Here is an 18,852-nt window from a genome sequence, read left to right on the forward strand (position 1 = left end):
GTGCTATAATTGTGATGTAGTCGGACACTTTGCTGCTCATTCAGCAAGCCAAATCGTGAGAAGAAGCAAATCTTGATGAGCAAGAAGAAGAATTGAAGCAAGTTTTGACCACAAGAACAATTGGGATGATACATTAGAAGAGTACAAACTATGCTCACAAAAAATTGCATAATGTTGTGTATTTCTAACAAAGTAAATTTTATTATATATATGATTTAACTTTTTTCTGTTATAAAGGGCTTTTCTTAATTTTAGGTAAAAGTTACAAAATAAATTAATGGAGATTAAATAATTTAAACATGTATATTTTATTTTGTTGAATGATATTATCTTGTTAAACTAACACCGTTGAATAATCAACTTTTGGAAATTTATATGAATTATTCATAGTAAAGTCAATATTTATTTAAATTAAAATGATATCAATAGTGTATATTAGTTTTCATGATTTTCTTGCTAATAAAATATGTTAAACACATTATTGAGACGTCATTTTAAGGATAAAATAAAGAACATGAACTCATAAATTGTTATGATAAAAACAAACACATTATTCTTAAATTTAATAGTATAATTCAACAAATATGAACATAAAATATAAATAATATTTGAGCTTCTTTTCTATAAGTTTTCATTTTTTTTCATATATCTTGTATTTGATTATTCATGAGGAACAAAAAAAATTAATACAAATGTAATTGATTTTTTTTCTAACCTTGACATATAATCTTGAAAGGATAATTCTTGACATAGAGGTCATGTAAAAATAAATACAAGTGACATTCCATGTAAATCTACATACATATATAAAGGAAAATGGGATACTTGTTTTAGTGTTTTATTTCTACCAAAAGTTTATGCAAATAACACATATGAAAAGAAAATGAAGAAACAGGGAAATATAAATTATTACGTTAACTTTGTTAAACAACATCAATTCATGATAACCAGTAAACCTTATCCACTTAGTCCTCCACCAATTCATTTGATTAGTCCTCCACCAATTCATTCAGAGATGTGTTTAAATTTAGAGCACGAAAGCACTCTTTTATAGAAAATACAAATAACTCCAAAACTCTATTTCATGCCCATGTACAAATTCATTTTGTTTGTAAGGTGGCGGCTTGTGCTGATATTAGGGTGTTACCTACCTTTTTAATATGCTATATTTTGCATGCCCAATTGTATATCATGGGTTTCAATGGGCCCAATTTAGTTTAAATTGGTTTTTATCTTACTATCAATTTCTTATTACAAATTCAAAATTTTTCTTTTTATAAAAATATAATTTAACAAAGTCTGCTCCATGTATTATATAAACTAATTGGCTGTTGATTTACAACCATAAATTAAGTGGTAATCATTGTACAAAAAACTTAACTAAAAATGACATTTTCTCAAAAATTTTAAATTTTATTTAGTGAAATTATATATAAATTCCCTACTGACCTCAACTAACAATAATATATGTACTACTACAACCCTAACTAAGTACTACTATCATACATTCAAGTCTTAAAAACCTCTCACAATAATTGAGATATTATTGGTCATGTAAAAATTAATATTACAATAACAACATTTAATCAAATTAAATTTCTGGAGGTATAAGATTGAATACCAAATTTTTGACAAACAAGTTATACTTATGGGAAAAAAGATACAATTTTTAAAAATATTTACTAATTGCTATGTTTATTTAAACATAGGAATTAAAATGAATGATAATATGATTATTGATTTTTATTTTTTCTTAGTCAATTTTGATTTGAACATGTAAAATGACAATATATTGTGGGTAACACTACATATACCATATTCATTCACTAGTTAATTGGGAAAAATCTAAATTGGGAAGAAATTGAATGAGAAATGCACGCTGACAGTGTCTAATTATATAAGTTGTTTGACTTGATCATATGTACTTTAACATAATTATAATGAATATTTTTAATATTTTCAATTTTAATGAAAATTTATTATTTAAAACAATGCTTATATTTATAAACTTGTTTTCTAACTCAAAATTTTCAATAGACAAGTTTTCCAACAAATTTTGGGTCTTTTCACAAGGTGGGTATGAAATGCAAAGAGAACATTATTTTATCAAATATGTACCAAACTAGAATTCAATTATTTTTTTAAGATGAATAAAGAGTATACGTACAAAAATTACTTCTAGAATTTCCCTTTTTGAATACAATTATTAATATTAAACTTTAATTCAAAAAAATATTTATTTTAAAAAAGTATGTAAGATTATTAATTTTACATGAACAAAGTTCAAAAAACAAGTATTTTGGGATGAAGTATATTCTACTAAGTTTGCCCTAATATTTTAAGTAATTCATCATTTATATTGACTTTGGTATGAAATGACTATTATGGCCCAATAAGCAATTTTTTTCTATATAACATATAGTAGAAAATGACTAGTTAAATTTCATACCAACTTTGTAATTTTTTAGTTATCATTTGAATCTACCCGTTATATTAGTGTTAGAAAATATATTTTTTTAAAATTTTTTTTTAATAATCATGCAAAGTAATCATTTAAGCAGAAAATTATAAGTTTCTAACTTCAGTTGACAAAATTTTATAATGAAAATATGTTTTTGACAAATAATTAATGCCTACAAAAATATATTAAAATTATTTAAATATCATTTACATTACTTATATTATGTACTCACCATTTTTTATAGTTCTTTGAGTAATTTTAATCCAAATTAGTTATTTGAATAAACATTTCTTTTCTTACAAATATTTTAAGAAAATATAAAAAAATAATAAGATCACTAAATTCCGAGAAAAAACTATTAAAAAAGGAGACAAAATTTAAATTCAAAGTTTGTCAAATCCCAGAACATACCTCAATTTTTGTCCAAAGGCGGAACCTACAAATGTGGATGGGAATTGAGTTCTGATTTCCTGAAAATTAAAAAATGGCTTATAAAACTTCAAAAAATTTGGTGTCAAAAGTTGATGATATTAGTATATAACTATCACATATTTTCCATTAGTATTTCATATGAGAGTTTAACAAAAATGACCTCATCAGTATTTTATCGATCAATACTTCTCATCAAATCAAGGTTGTTCATATTAGTATTTTTTTGATATTATAGCATATGTATTAGGAATCCTTATTGATTTTATCTTTATATTCATTGTGTAAGTGTGCACTATATAAGCACAAATTAGGTTAACACTAGTGAATTTATTTTATCATACAATAACCTACAAGCTCTCAAGATATTGGCTCATGTTGAGCAGAGAATTTTGTAATAAGTTTTTATTCAATAATATAAAAATTATTCTTCATTATTGAGTACATAATTGGATTTGATTGTTATAATTATATTGACCCCCTCTACAGGTAATTAAAGGCCTAAAAAATGATATCAAAGCTTGGTATTATATAAAATCACTTTAAGATCCAGAAAATAATCATTAATGGCAGATAATGAAACTCAACAAAACTGGATGTTGCTATTGTGGTCAAGAAAAAAATGCAAAAGTCTGACATTTTTGCATAACAATCTAGACAGTGTGATGTCCCCTTGGTTTATTGGATGCAAAACAACCAAGGAAATTTGGGACTCTTTGGTGGTTAAGTGTAAGGCACTATGAGCACTTTGACTCAAAGTTGATGAGTTTTTGTTTGAAATCTATCATAGATTTTAGAAATTGTGGAATGATTTGTCACTTGTTGACATAGAGTATGATCCAACAGATTCAAACTTGAAGGTTCTTCTTGCACTCCCTCAAAAGTGTGACTTGAAAGTTATATCAATAAGGAATAACTATGATCTTGAAGACACTCTAGTTGAGATATATGGAATTCTGAAACTAATGAAGTGGAGATGGAGTAGAAAAGTAAGACGAAATGGGACAAGACATGTTTCTGTGAGGGTAGAGGAAAAATAAGAGAAAAATTTGAAAGAAAGAGTCATTTCAAAATGAAAGGCCATGATTGTATAGTCTGACACTGAGTCTCAAATACTCAGGAACTGAAATTGATCATGGTAATGATGAAGATATCCTACAAATTCATGCTCTTTTAGTTAATAAGTTTAGAAATATTGGCTATAATAAGAGGAATTAAAGGAAGAATGATTGCAAGGAGTCAAGGTATGGGAAAATTACAAGTCAAAGATCAAGTGCTATAATTGTGATGAAGTCGGACACTTTGCTGCTCATTCAGAAAGTCAAACGCTGAGAAGAAGCAAGCCTTGATGAGCAAGAAGAAGAATTGAAGCAAGTTTTGACCAGAAGAACAATTGGGATGATACATTAGAAGAGTACAAACTATACTCACAAAAAATTGCATAATGTTGTGTATTTCTAACATAGTAAATTTTATTTTATATATGATTTAACTTTTTCTATTATAAAGGGCTTTTCTTAATTTAAGGTAAAAGTTACAAAATAAATTAATGGAGATTAAATAATTTAAACATGTATATTTTATTTTGTTAAATGATATTATCTTATTTAACTAACACGGTTGAATAATCAACTTTTGGAAATTTATATGAATTATTGATAGTAAAGTCAATATTTATTTAAACTGAAATGATATCAATTAATGTAAATTAGTTTTTATAATTTTCTTGCTAATAAAATATGTTAAACACATTATTGAGACGTCATTTTAAGGATAAAATAAAGAACATGAACTCATAAATTGTTATGATAAAAAAACACATTTTTCTCAAATCTACTTACTCAAATTTACAAGAAAAATAAAATATTGTAAAAAATAAAACTTAAATAATCATCATAAAAATATTTATGTTTGTAAAATAAATTGAACAAATTAAATACTTAATCTTGAATTATAAAGTAACTTATATAAAATATGTAAATGTCAAGATTAATGAATATTGATATTTCTTTTCTAAAAAATACACAACATTAATAAATGAATAAGAAAATATGTTATATAGTGATTTGAAAAAAAAGTTGTATTATCTTTATAAAAAAAATTATATAACAACTAAATCGACTAATTATTATTGAATCAATATTTGTAAATAAGGTACTTAATATTGATAAAGGATATATAAAAATACATTATATTTAGTGTTAAATATAAACCATAAAAAAATTGAAAAACTCTTCTGATTCGATCTTAAGAAAGTCATATTTAAAAATGCCCCAAGCTCTCTGAACAAATATTTTATTATAAAACTTTGCTTCTCTCCTAAAGAGAAAAAACTTGGATTAACTCAAATTCGGAATTTTAAAAATATCGAAATAATTTTTTGTTAGTTTTATTTTTCATCCAATTTTTTACAATAAAATATTTTGGGATAAAATTCTAAATCGGATAAAATTTTACACATTTTTAATATATTTAAAGAAAATTTAACAAATGTACATTATTTTTCGAAGAAACGAAAAGTAATAAAATTAAGTTTTTTACATATATCTAATTCGGACGTGGCGTAATTTGCGCCATTCTTGGGCCTCACAATTTTGTACAAAATCCAGATTCATTATTTTTTTAGAAAAATTGATTTGATCCAAATTCTAAATATGTAAATTAATTAAGCCATCCTTAACACTATTTAATTTATCTTTATTTAAATTATTAAATATTTATCTTTTAAGGTGAAATGAACATTTATCTTTTTTAGTTGAAATAAATTAGTCAATTAAATTATAATTATTATGTTCCCACTATGGCTTATTCGCTTTCTATTCTACCAAAAATTTATTTTTATTTGCTAATAGAACCTATAATATTTCTCACTTTGTAAGTCAAGAGTTATTATTGCTATTTAAGCGAGCAAAATAACTTCTAATTGGATTTATCTTGTTCCACTAAAACCAAGTCCTAACAATACTTTAAATACTCATTTGAATTTGATAAAATTTACATAAAAATAAGTCAACAAAGAAAGGTGCAAATCAATACAAGATGCAGTATTTAAGATATAGTAAGTCTACTAAAGACCACCGCACATGAAGAATATTTTTTACATAGTATTTAGCATTAAATGGCAATCACTAATGGGTAATTGAGAGGATGGAATGGTTGGCATGTTGTTCTCCAAGTATGGAGAAGCAACGGCAACCCCACTTCCAAGTTGTACCAAGTAACCAACATCCTTAAGAATCATCTCCATTCCAGTCAGCCTTGTAGAATAAAAATTATGATGGGCTTGTGCTTTAGATACAAAGTGCAGTGTTTAGCACATGGCTGCGTATGGAGAAGAAAATAAAGCTGCTTTTCATTCCTTGTTATCAAACTGAATGCATACAATCTAATATATAATAGTTTAGACATATAACGTGATATCTAAAAAATAGCAACTGAACTTCGTAGCATGACTCCACTACTTCAACTTCCCTGATAATGCTGAAACTGAACTATGACTTGGTCTACGGTTACTGTTGTGCTAACCAACACAACGTTCACTAAGGCCTATACAATTTATTCAAAACTAATAATACATAAATTAATAACTAAATTTAAGATTATTCCAATAATCACCCCCTTAATCTTAAATTTATCATGAACTCATTTAGATTAGCCCGTCTGACATTCATCCTAACCCATTTGGCTTTCAACTTCTTTGTCCATATGGCACTTAAATTTAGCCCTTTTGGCTTTAAAAAAATCCTTCCCATGTGGAACTTCTATTTACCCATCTAGCACCTTTTATTTTGCCCGTCTGGCATCATTCTTCTGTCTATAATAATGTCGGCTCATCATCCTCGATCTGTGCGAGGTTCACTTCTTGTCTCTTCTCTCTTTCCCGTCACGGTTTATCACATTCCGCAGCATAGTGTCCCATAGTATTACAGTTGTAACACTTTATCCTACTCTTGTCACGGAAAGAACCACCTCCAGGTCTTTGATTCCGAGATGTCAGAAGAAGTTGTCCATCTACACTCTCAGACCTGCCCTTCATCCTTTCCTCGTGAGCTTTGAGACGACCAACTACCTCTTCAACTGTCATCCCCTTAACGTCTCCAAATTGCTCTATGTTTGAAGCTATTTGAAGAAACTTATCCGGAACTGCACGTAGAATTTTTATCACAACACTCGATTCTTCCATTCTTTCGCCAAGGACCCGGATATTAGTCACAATCCCACTCAACTTCATACAAAAATCTTCGATTTTATCCATTTCCTTCATGATTAAGGACTAGAACTCACCTTTTAACGTCTGCACTTTTGCTTCTTTTACTCTTTCCACACCCATACACATCATCTTGATCGCTTCCCATGCTTCCTTAGCTGTTTCTTTTCAGCAATGGACATCAACACATCTTCGGGCACACCTTGATATATTGCTGGAAGTGCCACTTGAACCATTTTCTCATCCAAGACCCTCTTATGATCCTTCTGCTCGATTGCACACCAAACTCCTTGCGCTTTCATGATAACTTTCATCTTTAGGGACCATGTCGTATAATTGCTTCTCGTTAACATTGGATAGCTTAAGCCCACAAACCTTTCTTTTGATTTGGATATTTCCATGATTTTATTTGTGTGCTTGGGTTGATATTTTGGCATACAGGAACCTAACCATTATGCTCTAATACCAAGTATAGAATAAAAATTGTGATGGGCTTGTGCTTTAGATACAAAGTACAGTGTTTAGCCCATGGCTGCTGTGTATGGAGAAGAAAATAAAGCTGCTTCTCATTCCTTGTTATCAAACTGAATACATACAATCTAATATATACTAGTCTAGACATATAACGTGATATCTAAAAAATAGCAACTGAACTTCCTAGCATGACTCCACTACTTCAACTTCCCTGATAATGCTAAAACAGAACTATGACCTGGTCTATAATTACTGTTGTGCTAACCAACACAAAGTTCATTAAGGCCTATACAATTTATTCAAAACTAATAAAACACATATTAATAACTAAATTTAAGATTATTCCAACAAGCCTATCACTTGCAACTACAGAAAACACCTGTAAGTTTATAGTAGAATATTTATATATATTTCATTGTTTTTCAAAATGGTTAGTAAGAGGTAAATAGGGAAAATATTTATAACTTGTCTGGTTTATGAGTGATTGTGTGGCCTTAGCAAAAGGAAGTATGATACAAGGTTATGGCCCATATTATGAATTTGACATAGTTTTGTTAAAGCTTCTCAAAGAGAATTGAAGAACTAACATATTTTACTATTAATCTTGTCTCTGGTCAATATGTAGATGCAATAAAATCTATAACATTGATTACCAGAAATGATAATATGCCTCATTTAGATTTCTCACATGATCTATCCTCGAATCCTTTCAAACTACTTTATTAAGCCATAAGATCTAGTTGTATCATTCTATGCCCTTCTAATAACTTCTGAACTATCAATGTACGCAGGTACCATAACCGCAGTAACAATATGACTAATATGACTTAATCGATCATCTTTCTCAGTGCAGTTTTTCAGCCCCCAGGCCTCCACAACAAACCTGTGATATGAACATATAGTCACACAATATCCAAAAATGTAAAACAGAGATGAGCACAGAATAATCTGATTCTTAAAGTTCTGTAAGCAATTATATGATGAAATAAAAATCGACTACAATTAAAATCATTGCACTTGTAATTCATAAATCATCTATAAACTGAACTGGTGTGTAATATTTACATTGTATCTACAAATAAAGGTTTCAACATGTTTCTACTTTCTATGCATCTCACAAACAATACATAATCAAACAAAAAATATTTTCATTGTTTTGCTTAAGCTGCATATTAGAACAAAGCATTTAACTTGTTGTTGTTGCAAGGGGAGTGTGCCTTGCTATTACCTTATCAAGTCTTTCCTCGATAATTAGATCAAGTGATTCTGTAAGACTAGATAAAAGTTGAATGGAACGAGTACAAAATCTTGTGTTCAATTTGTTTCACCATTTTGGCTCTCATTACATAAGCAACTCATGACTTCTTATTTATATATAAAAATAATATATAAGACTCTGTGTTAGGACGGTTAGGAGGGTGAGATATATTTCAACATATAAAGTAAATTCAATAATTATTTTAGTTTGTTAGAATCAAGAATATATGATCACATTTTGTGTAATATAACTTATGTATTATAGCCACTATCAGATATTGTCACTTATGAATTTTTGCAGATAAAATCATATAATAACGCTATGTTAAATCGTAGAAATATATAAAAACACTTTCCAAGATAATCAAAAATTAATAACTTTTCGTCCTCTGAGAAGAACTTTGTCATCAATATCACCAACACCAAGAAAATGCTTGATGTACCAATGGATCATCATTCTTTGGAGTAGACCTTGACGCTTAATGATATATAATGATATCGCTAAATGGTAAGGTTTTCTCCAAAAACTTTATCAAAATTTCCCCAATTTATCTAAGTTCCTCTATAAGAGAATGGTAATGTGTGTTATGATAGTTGAGTAATGGTATTTGATTTCTTAAACTTTAAATCTAATAAACATGGTTAACAATATGAAAATTAAAATTAATCTAAATTTAAAATAAATAAGAAAATAGTAGAGATGATAGAAACATTACAATTTTCCTGGTATGCTGGTGGATTATAAAGTGTCGTATACATGTACTTCTCAATACATGGAGGCTCTAATTTTTTATAATGTAGTACTTTGCAATGGAGAAATTTGATCAAAATTCAAGAGTGGTTATTAATTAGAGAGACACATTGTGTTCAATTTAGTTTTACTTACACATATTTCTCAACAAATCAATTCTATATTAAAATCCTTTTTATCCATATAATTAAAAAATTAAGTACTAGTGGCGGATACTTGAATCTGGTACATGGTAAAACGTAGAAAATAAAGTGTACCAAAGTTGTTTAAGTTGTAAAAGAGAACTTTAATCGTTATATCAATAGATCTCCATTCCAACCTATCTAATGCCATAAAATACCAATTCTTAACCCAGCCAAAGCCAAAGCGACCAAATCGAGATGTTCCTTGAGACTCTGATGTTTTACCATGAGTAGAAGATGTTTTTTTGATGAGTCGATTTGATCCAAGTTTGAGGAGAAACCACCCTGCAAAGAGAAAGTCAGGTATCGGGTTTTCTAAATAACAATCTGAGAATCTCAGATTGTAATTTAATTTAATTCCTTATTACCAAATGATAAGAAGTTGTAAAAAAAAGAACACAAAATGTTTTACCTATCCAAGGGAATCCATGTTATAAAAGATGGAAACCTTTCCACTTTTCCTAAATTGATACATTTCCCTGTAGTAGGTAGCAAAGTCATAGTTGCAGATCAATATCCTCCACCAATACAATAGATGTCATTTTCTTCGTTATTTGTATTAATAACATATCTCCTCTCCGTCCTTCAACTATTCTTGTTATCGACACTTGTGGTATCTCTTCTTTCAAGACATTTGTTCTCACTTCCCGTAGCTCGGGTCATCTTCTCACAATTTTCTTTTATCATTTTCTAAAATGAAACCAGTAAAAAAAATATATGATGTGAATTATAATAACACTTGCTTAATTGATTCTAAATAAACAATTATGCAAACACCTTTATATGACCTAGGCGATTGGATATAAGTTTTTTATTTAACGATTCAATATATAATAAAACATCTGAAAGTATTGAATTTCTTCTTTGTAGTACTTCATTCTATAAAGATTAACAAACTATCAGAAGACGGAGCAAACAAAAAGTCCAAAATACAAATTCTACTTTTACAACGACAAGTGATACCTCACAATTTCATACCACTGTCATTCCAAACAAATCCCAATACAACTCATAACTGATAATAAGACACGATTGACATATAAAAATGATTTAATAAATACACCCTAATTAACACATAGTGTAACATCAATAAAAGATCCCAAACACAAAATATCATATAAACAGAAAAGCAAGGAGGTAAATTAAACAATCATTAACAATAATCGACCAAATTTAATCTTCACCTAAATTAAATTTAGTGAATTAAAAGAACTTTAGGAAAGATGATTTGGGGAAAAAAATACATTCCGTTCAAGGTTTAATCTTTTTTGAAATTTAATCTTCTTGGAGCTTTAGTCTTTACAAAGATTTAATATTCAGTGTTTGAGAGAAATATTTCAGCAAAGAATTAATCTTTCGCCGCAGTAGAGATTGTTTGACAGTCTGTGTTTTTTTTAATAGACAGCCGGGAAAACAATTTCAACAAGCCCGCTCACAAGTTTTGAACAAGACCGCCTAACTTTTGGGCCCAAATCTCTCATCTACTGTAACGATTATATAATGTATTGCAATAACATGTATTTGTAACGACCTCGAAATTTTGTTGATTCAGTTGCAATGTTTTTAAAATCCTTTGCAATAGACATGAAATCACCTTTCAACAACAACATTTTTTAGATAGTTTTTAAAAATCTGGTTGCGAAAGCAATTCTATGGTATAGTGAACTAAACCCTGTATAACCATTATTCATTTAAAACCTGATTCTCCTACAGGCTAGAAGCTATTCCTCATACATACCCTGATATACTCTGGTGATATTTATGAATTGATTTATGCTCTGAAATAAATATTTTATCAACGTTAATTATGATTCTGTTTTATTAAATTACAATATTTATCATGTTGAATTTTTATAGAATTAGATAGCGTTCTAAATATGGAACATATTTATGGTCAGACCAGATTGGTGGTCATATTAGGCCAATGTGTGCCTTGGATCCAGTATAGAGAAGAAAGCTGTGTGCCTTAATCGGGTTAGTGTGTCACTGATCAGCAGCCTAACCTTGGTTTAAACTTAAAAATGAATATCCAATTCTAATAATTGCTTAACAAGGAACTTGATTCCTATGAATCATTTCAATTGATCATTGTTTACACTCAGTTATTGTTATATTTATTATAACTTGCTGAGCTAGTTAGCTCACCCTTGTGAATCTAGTTAGGTCATTCTATAGTTAAAATGGAAATTGTTGGTAACGAGGACCCCCAGTCCAGTATGCGATCTAGGATTCCAGGTTGAGTTGGAACGAGCTAGTTTGAGTTATGCAAGTTTGTATGAATGATTTCATTTTCAGTTGTAAGTTAAACTAGATAGGATTTGGTATGACGTAATAAAAGTCAAGGTTGTGGTTTGTTTTCATACTTTAACCTGTTGTGACCGTGGTTGCGTAAATAACGGTAATTGCATATCATATTTCATATACAGGTTTATATAATATGTGTGTTGTGAACCCCAAACTTCTGACTCGGGTTTGGAGGGCGTCACAACCACCATCTCCGAAGCTATCAGCAATATTACCTAATATACAACCTGTGCTACCACTAAAGCTACCAGCAATGCTACCATAAATTGCCACTACTAAGACTAACCAATATACCACCAATGCTACCACAATGGCAACTAGCCATTCCACCACCAATACGACCCCTAAGCTACCACCAATGCCAACACCAATGCCACTACTAAGACTAACCAATATAACATCAATGCTACCACCTGTAATACCATAATTAAACTGGCCATAAATGGAACTGCTTAAGCTAGCACGAACTTTAACACAACCACCAATAATACAACCACTAAGCTACCAATAGGACCACTAAGCTACCACCAATGCCATTACTAAGACTAACGAATATAACATCAATGCTACCACCTGTAATTCCATAAATAAACTGGCCATAAATGGAACAGCTTAAGCTAGCATGAACTTCAAAACCAACACCAATAATACCACTACCAATTCTCCTGCAAAGATTACCGTTTTCAATGCCACCAATTGCACTAATAAGAGCACCAGGACCAATGGCACCATCAATGCCAGCAAATCCACTACTAATATTATCGTTTCTGGTACCACCAATGTATCCACTAAAGATGCTAGTCATGCTGCCACCAATCCCACTATTAAAACTACCCAATATACCACCAATGCTACTACCATTTATGCCATTATTAAAGTTTCCACCAATGATACTCCTTAAGTTAGCACAAACTTCACCACCAACAATCCCACCACCAATTCCACTCCTAAGATTACGACTACTAGTGCCACCAATTGGACTAGTAAAATTACCATCATCAGTGACACCGCCAACAATATTACTACCGGAATAAAGAAAAACCATAACTCTATACTTTTCAAATAGTTACGGATCTATAGAAGTTACTAAGCAACACGTTCTAGTGAGGCTGAAAATGGTGACCCTACCTATTCATGTATTGAAAATATAAGTTCTTCCAACACCAAAAAATTTGCCCAACAAAACCTACATCTCTATCAAGAAAGAAATCTCATTTTCAACCATGTGTGTTGTGAAATGAAGTTAAAAAGTGATGGGGCTTCGTGAGATGGGAAACTCCTAATGTAAGTAAATTTGGTGTTTTATTAGGTCAACAAAGAGTAATTTAGAGTTGTTTGTCTTATGTACGTTAGAAAAAAACACACCCCACATAGATCCACTTGTACTATCTGCATTTATATTAATAATATATATTGGCATGGTAAAAGTTAAAGAATAATAAAGAAACCTGACACGGTACATTGATGAAGAGAACCAGAAGGCACTTGGAGCATTTTCTTCATTGTTTTTGGAACTTGTTGCAAGTAGCAAGAAAAATATAATTCCTGTGAAAATGTCTCTAAAGTAAGGTCATACATAAACTTAAAATAAATTTAATAGTATAATTCAACAAATATGAACATAAAATTTAAATAATGAGTGGGCTTCTTTTCTATAAATTTTCATTTTTTTCATATATCATGTATTTAATTATTTATGAGGAACAAAAAAAATTAATACAAATGTAACTGATTTTTTTTCTAACCTTGACATATAATCTTGAAAGGATAATTCTTGATATAGAGGTCATGTAAAAACCAATACAAGTGATATTCCATGTAAATCTACATAGATATACAAGGAAAATTGGATACTTATTTTAATATTTGATTTCTACCAAAAGTTTATGCAAATAACACAAATGAAAAGAAAATAAAGAAATAGGAAAATATAAATTATTACCTTAACTTTGTTAAACAACATCAATTCATGATAACCTGTAAACCTTATCCACTTAGTCCTCCACCAATTCATTTGGAGATGTGTTTAACTTGAGAGAACCAAAACACTCTTTCATAGAAAATATAAATAACTCCTGAACACTATTTCAAGGCCATGTACAAATTCATTTTGTTTGTAAGGCGGCGGGCTTGTGCTAATTTTAGGGTTTTACCTACCTTTTTAATATCCTATATTTTGGGGGCCAATTGTATATCATGGGTTTCAATGGGCCCAATTTACTTTAAATTGTTTTTTATCTTAGTATCAATTTCTTATTACAAATTCAAATTTTTTCTTTTTATAAAAATATAATTTAACAAAGTCTGCTCCATGTATTATACAAAATAATTGGGTGTTGCTCCATATATTACTCTAATTTATTTTGTATTGTAAATAAAATGAGATTCTATAAATTAAGTGGTAAGCATTGTATAAAAAACTTAACTAAAAATGATATTTTCTCGAAAATTTTAAATTTTATTTAGTGAAATTATATATTAATTCCCTAGTGACCTGAACTAACAATAAAATATGTACCACTACAACCCTAAATAAGAATAATAGAAGTACTACTAACATACATTCGAGTCTTAAAAACCTCTCACAATAATTCAGATATTATTGGTCATGTAAAAATTAATATTACCATGACAACATTTAATCAAATTAAATTTCTAGAGGTATAAGATATCATAACAAATTTTTGACAATACAATTTTTAAAAATATTTACTAATTGCTATGTTTATTTAAACATATGAATTAAAATGAATGATAATATGATTGTTGATTTTTATTTTATTCTTAGTCAATTTGATTTGAACATGTAAAATGACAATATATTGTGGGTAACACTACATATACCATATTCATTCACTGGTTGATTGGGAAAAATCTAAATTGGGAAGCAATTGAATGAGAAATGCACTGATAGTGTCCAAGTATATAAGTTGTTTGACTTGACTATATGTACTTTAACATAATTATAATGAATATTTTTAATATTTTCAATTTTAATGAAAATTTATTATTTAAAACAATGCTTATATTTATAAACTTGTTTTGTAACTCAAAATTTTCAACAGACAAATTTTCCAACAAATTTTTGGTCTTTTCACAAGGTGGGTATGAAATGCAAAAATAACATTATTTTGTCAAATATGTACAAAAATATAATTCCATTATTTTTTTAAGATGAATAAAGAGGATACGTACAAAAATTATTTCTAGAATTTCCTTTTTTTTGAATAAATTTATTAATATTAAACTTTAATTCAAAAAAATAATTATTTTAAAAATATAATTATTTTAAAAAGATATGTATTATGGGTTGAAGTATATTCTACTAAGTTTGGCTAAGATTTTAAGTAATTCATCATTTATATTGACTTTGGTATGAAATGACTATTATCATTTACATTACTTAAAAAATTGAGTTCTGATTTCCTGAAAATTAAAAAATGGCTTATAAACCTTCAAAAAATTTGGTGTCAAAAGTTGATAATATTAGTATATAACTATCACATTTTTTCCATTAGTATTTCATATGAGAGTTTACCAAAAATGACCTCATCAGTATTTATTGATGAATACTTCTCATTAATATTGTTCATATTAGTATTTTTTTGATATTATAGCATATGTATTCGGACTCCCTATTGATTTTATCTTTATACTGATTGTGTAAGTGTGCACAGAAATTAGGTTAACACTAGTAGGTTAACAATGTTGCATTTATTTTATCATACACATAACCTACAAGCTCTCAAGATATTTGCTCATGTTGAGCTAGAGAATTTTGTAATAAGTTTTTATTCAATAATATAAAAACTATTCTTCATTATTGAGTACATAATTGCATTTGATTGTTATAATTATATTGACCCCCTCTATAGGTAATTAAAGGCCTAAAAATTGATATCAAAACTTGGTGTTTATATAAAATCACATTAACATGGAGAAAATAATCATTAATGGCAGATAATGAAACTCAACAAATTGTGCGGTCACCATTAGCCATAAACCAAATCAACAACAATATGAGCAGATATGAAACCCTCAAATTTCCAATCTTGAAAATTAATGAATATCATTTCTGTAAAGTCAAGATGACTATATGTCTGCAGGTAACACATCTTGAATACTAGAAGGGATTAAAGCACTAAAACATAATATACACACACACACCTGCTTGTATTTAGAGTTGGAAGGAGATAAAACTTCTTAAATTAAAATAGATCAATGTACAAGAATAAATATGCAAGTACAAAGCAAGCTAAAAACTAGGTATGCAGCTAAACAAACTCCTATCACTAACGCACTTTCTTTATTCAGTTCCTACTAATATGCAAACACCAAATGACCAAGTCTAATACTAAAATGCACTCTCAACAGCTATATTTTATTTCAATAAAACATGTTTAGATTAATTCAAATACAACATATTCCCCCTTAAGCTAAACATGTTTTCTCCAGACTAGATACTCAGGGGTCTGCAGCAAGTTTCCCGACTCCAATCAACACCTTCATCTCTTCCAACTTAACTTTTCCCAGTGCTTTAGTTAAAATATATGCCCTCTGTTCTTGAGTTCCCACATAATTTATAATCAGCTCTCCACGCTCTATGCATTCATGAATGAAGTGAAAGCAAACGTCTATATGTTTGTCCTTCCATGTAGCACATGATTCTTCATCAACTCTTTTGCAGACTTATTGTCTACATGCAACACTACACCCCAATATTCTTGCCCAGAGATTTCCCTTAGCAGACCTCAAAGCCAAATACTCTGGCATGCTTCTGTTTCTGCGATGCCCATGAAATTAATTTTCCATTTAGTTAAAAAAACATCCCACCAGTACTCCTTCGATCAACCACATCACCTGCTAAGTCACTATCTGTTTAGCCTGTTATAGTTTTCTTGTCTTCGCTTCTAGTATATACTAAACCATGATTCACAGTACCTTTCACATATCGTAGTATATGCTTCAAAGCTTGGTGATGTTTGACAGTAGGTGCCTCCATAAATTGACTAACAACCCCGACTGCATAAGTGATGTCAGGTCGCGTATGAGTGAGATATCTCAGACTGCAAACTAAACTTTTGTACTCAGTTGCATCCACTTTCTGACCACCCTCATCCTTATCTAACACCAGTTTTTGTTCGATAGGACACCCTGCCAAGTTACAACTCAACATTCCAGCCTTTTCTAATATTTTTTTAGCATACCCAGACTGTTTTATCGTTTTACACTCCCCTCCTTGATGAACTTCAATCCCCAGATAGTACGACAATACACCTAGATTACTCATTTTAAATTGCATATTCATTTGCTTCTTAAATGATTTGATTTCTTCCTCACTCGAACCAGAAACCAACATGTCGTCAACATATACACCAACGATCAGAACACTCCCATTTCTGTACCTTGTATAAACGGCTTGCTCGTGTTGGCATTTTTCAAAACCCAACTCCTTTAAATAATTATCCAGCTTGGCGTTTCAAGCTCTTGGTGCTTGATGCAACCCATACAATGCTTTCACCAGCCTATACACTTTGTTCTCCTCCCCTTTCTTCTCGAAACCTTCCGGTTGTATGACATACACTTCCTCAAGTAATCACCGTTTAAAAACACTGATTTTACATCGAGGTGATGTACTACCCATCCTTCTTTTGTAGCCATTTCCAACAACAACCGTATAGTTTCTACTCGTGCTACAGGGGCAAACATTCCGTTGTAGTCAATTCCTCGTCGTTGTACGTAGCCCATTGCGACGAGGCGAGCTTTATGTTTCACGATATTTCCCTCTGAGTCCTTCTTAAATTTAAAAACCCACGTCAACCCTATTGGCTTGTGTCAAGGTGGAAGTTATGTAAGAACCCAAGTGTCATTCCTTTCAATGGTGTCCATCTCGACTTTCATAGCACTCATCCATTCTTTTTCCTTGCTTGCTTCTCGAAAATTCACAGGTTCTTCCAACTTTAATAGCATAAGCTCATCCAGCAATTCAATCACCTTAATCTCACTATACAATTCATCAAGAGTTTTGTACCTGTGAGGTCCACTTTCAATTTTTGATTCCAAATTTCCAGAGAACATTTCAGTCTGGCTACCACCAGTTGTGTGTACCGAAGTTGTGAACCACCAGTCATGTGTGGTGGAGTTTTGAAACCTCCATCTTCACTACCATCTTCATTAACACTCATTTCAATATTATCTTCAACCATGGTGATGTATCCAGGAACTTTCATCTCACATTCCCCTTCTTTCTCCCATATCCAGAATTCCTTATCACGAAATACTACATCACGACTCACTTGTGTTTTCTTTGTCACTGGATCATACAACCTACAACCCTTAGTCCCTGGCTCTCATCCCAAATATAAGACTCGTTTCCCTCTATCATCCAACTTTTTAACATGTATAGATGGAACCTTCATGATCGCTACACAACCAAATACTTTAAGGTGTCCCAAATCAGGTTTCTTACCTCCCCAAACTTTATACAGTATTGTACCATTTAGAGCTCGTGTTGGTAAACGATTAAGCATGTATATTGCGTGCCTTACCGCTTTCCCCCACATGGTTGATGGCAACTTCGATTCTTTTAGAAAATTCTGGACCATCGCCGCCACTGTTCTATTTCTTCTCTCGACTACCTCATTCTGTTGCAGGGTATACGGGGCTGTATATTGACGTTCAATCCCCATTTCTTCACAAAATAATTTAAATTCATTCGAGCAAAATTCACCACCTTGATTTGTCCGTAACATTTTTATACTTATCTCCATTTTCTTCTCTACCACTG

The sequence above is a fragment of the Apium graveolens genome, chromosome 6, assembly GCF_009905375.1.
Source record: "Apium graveolens cultivar Ventura chromosome 6, ASM990537v1, whole genome shotgun sequence".
In the NCBI taxonomy this organism is placed as follows: Eukaryota; Viridiplantae; Streptophyta; class Magnoliopsida; order Apiales; family Apiaceae; genus Apium; species Apium graveolens.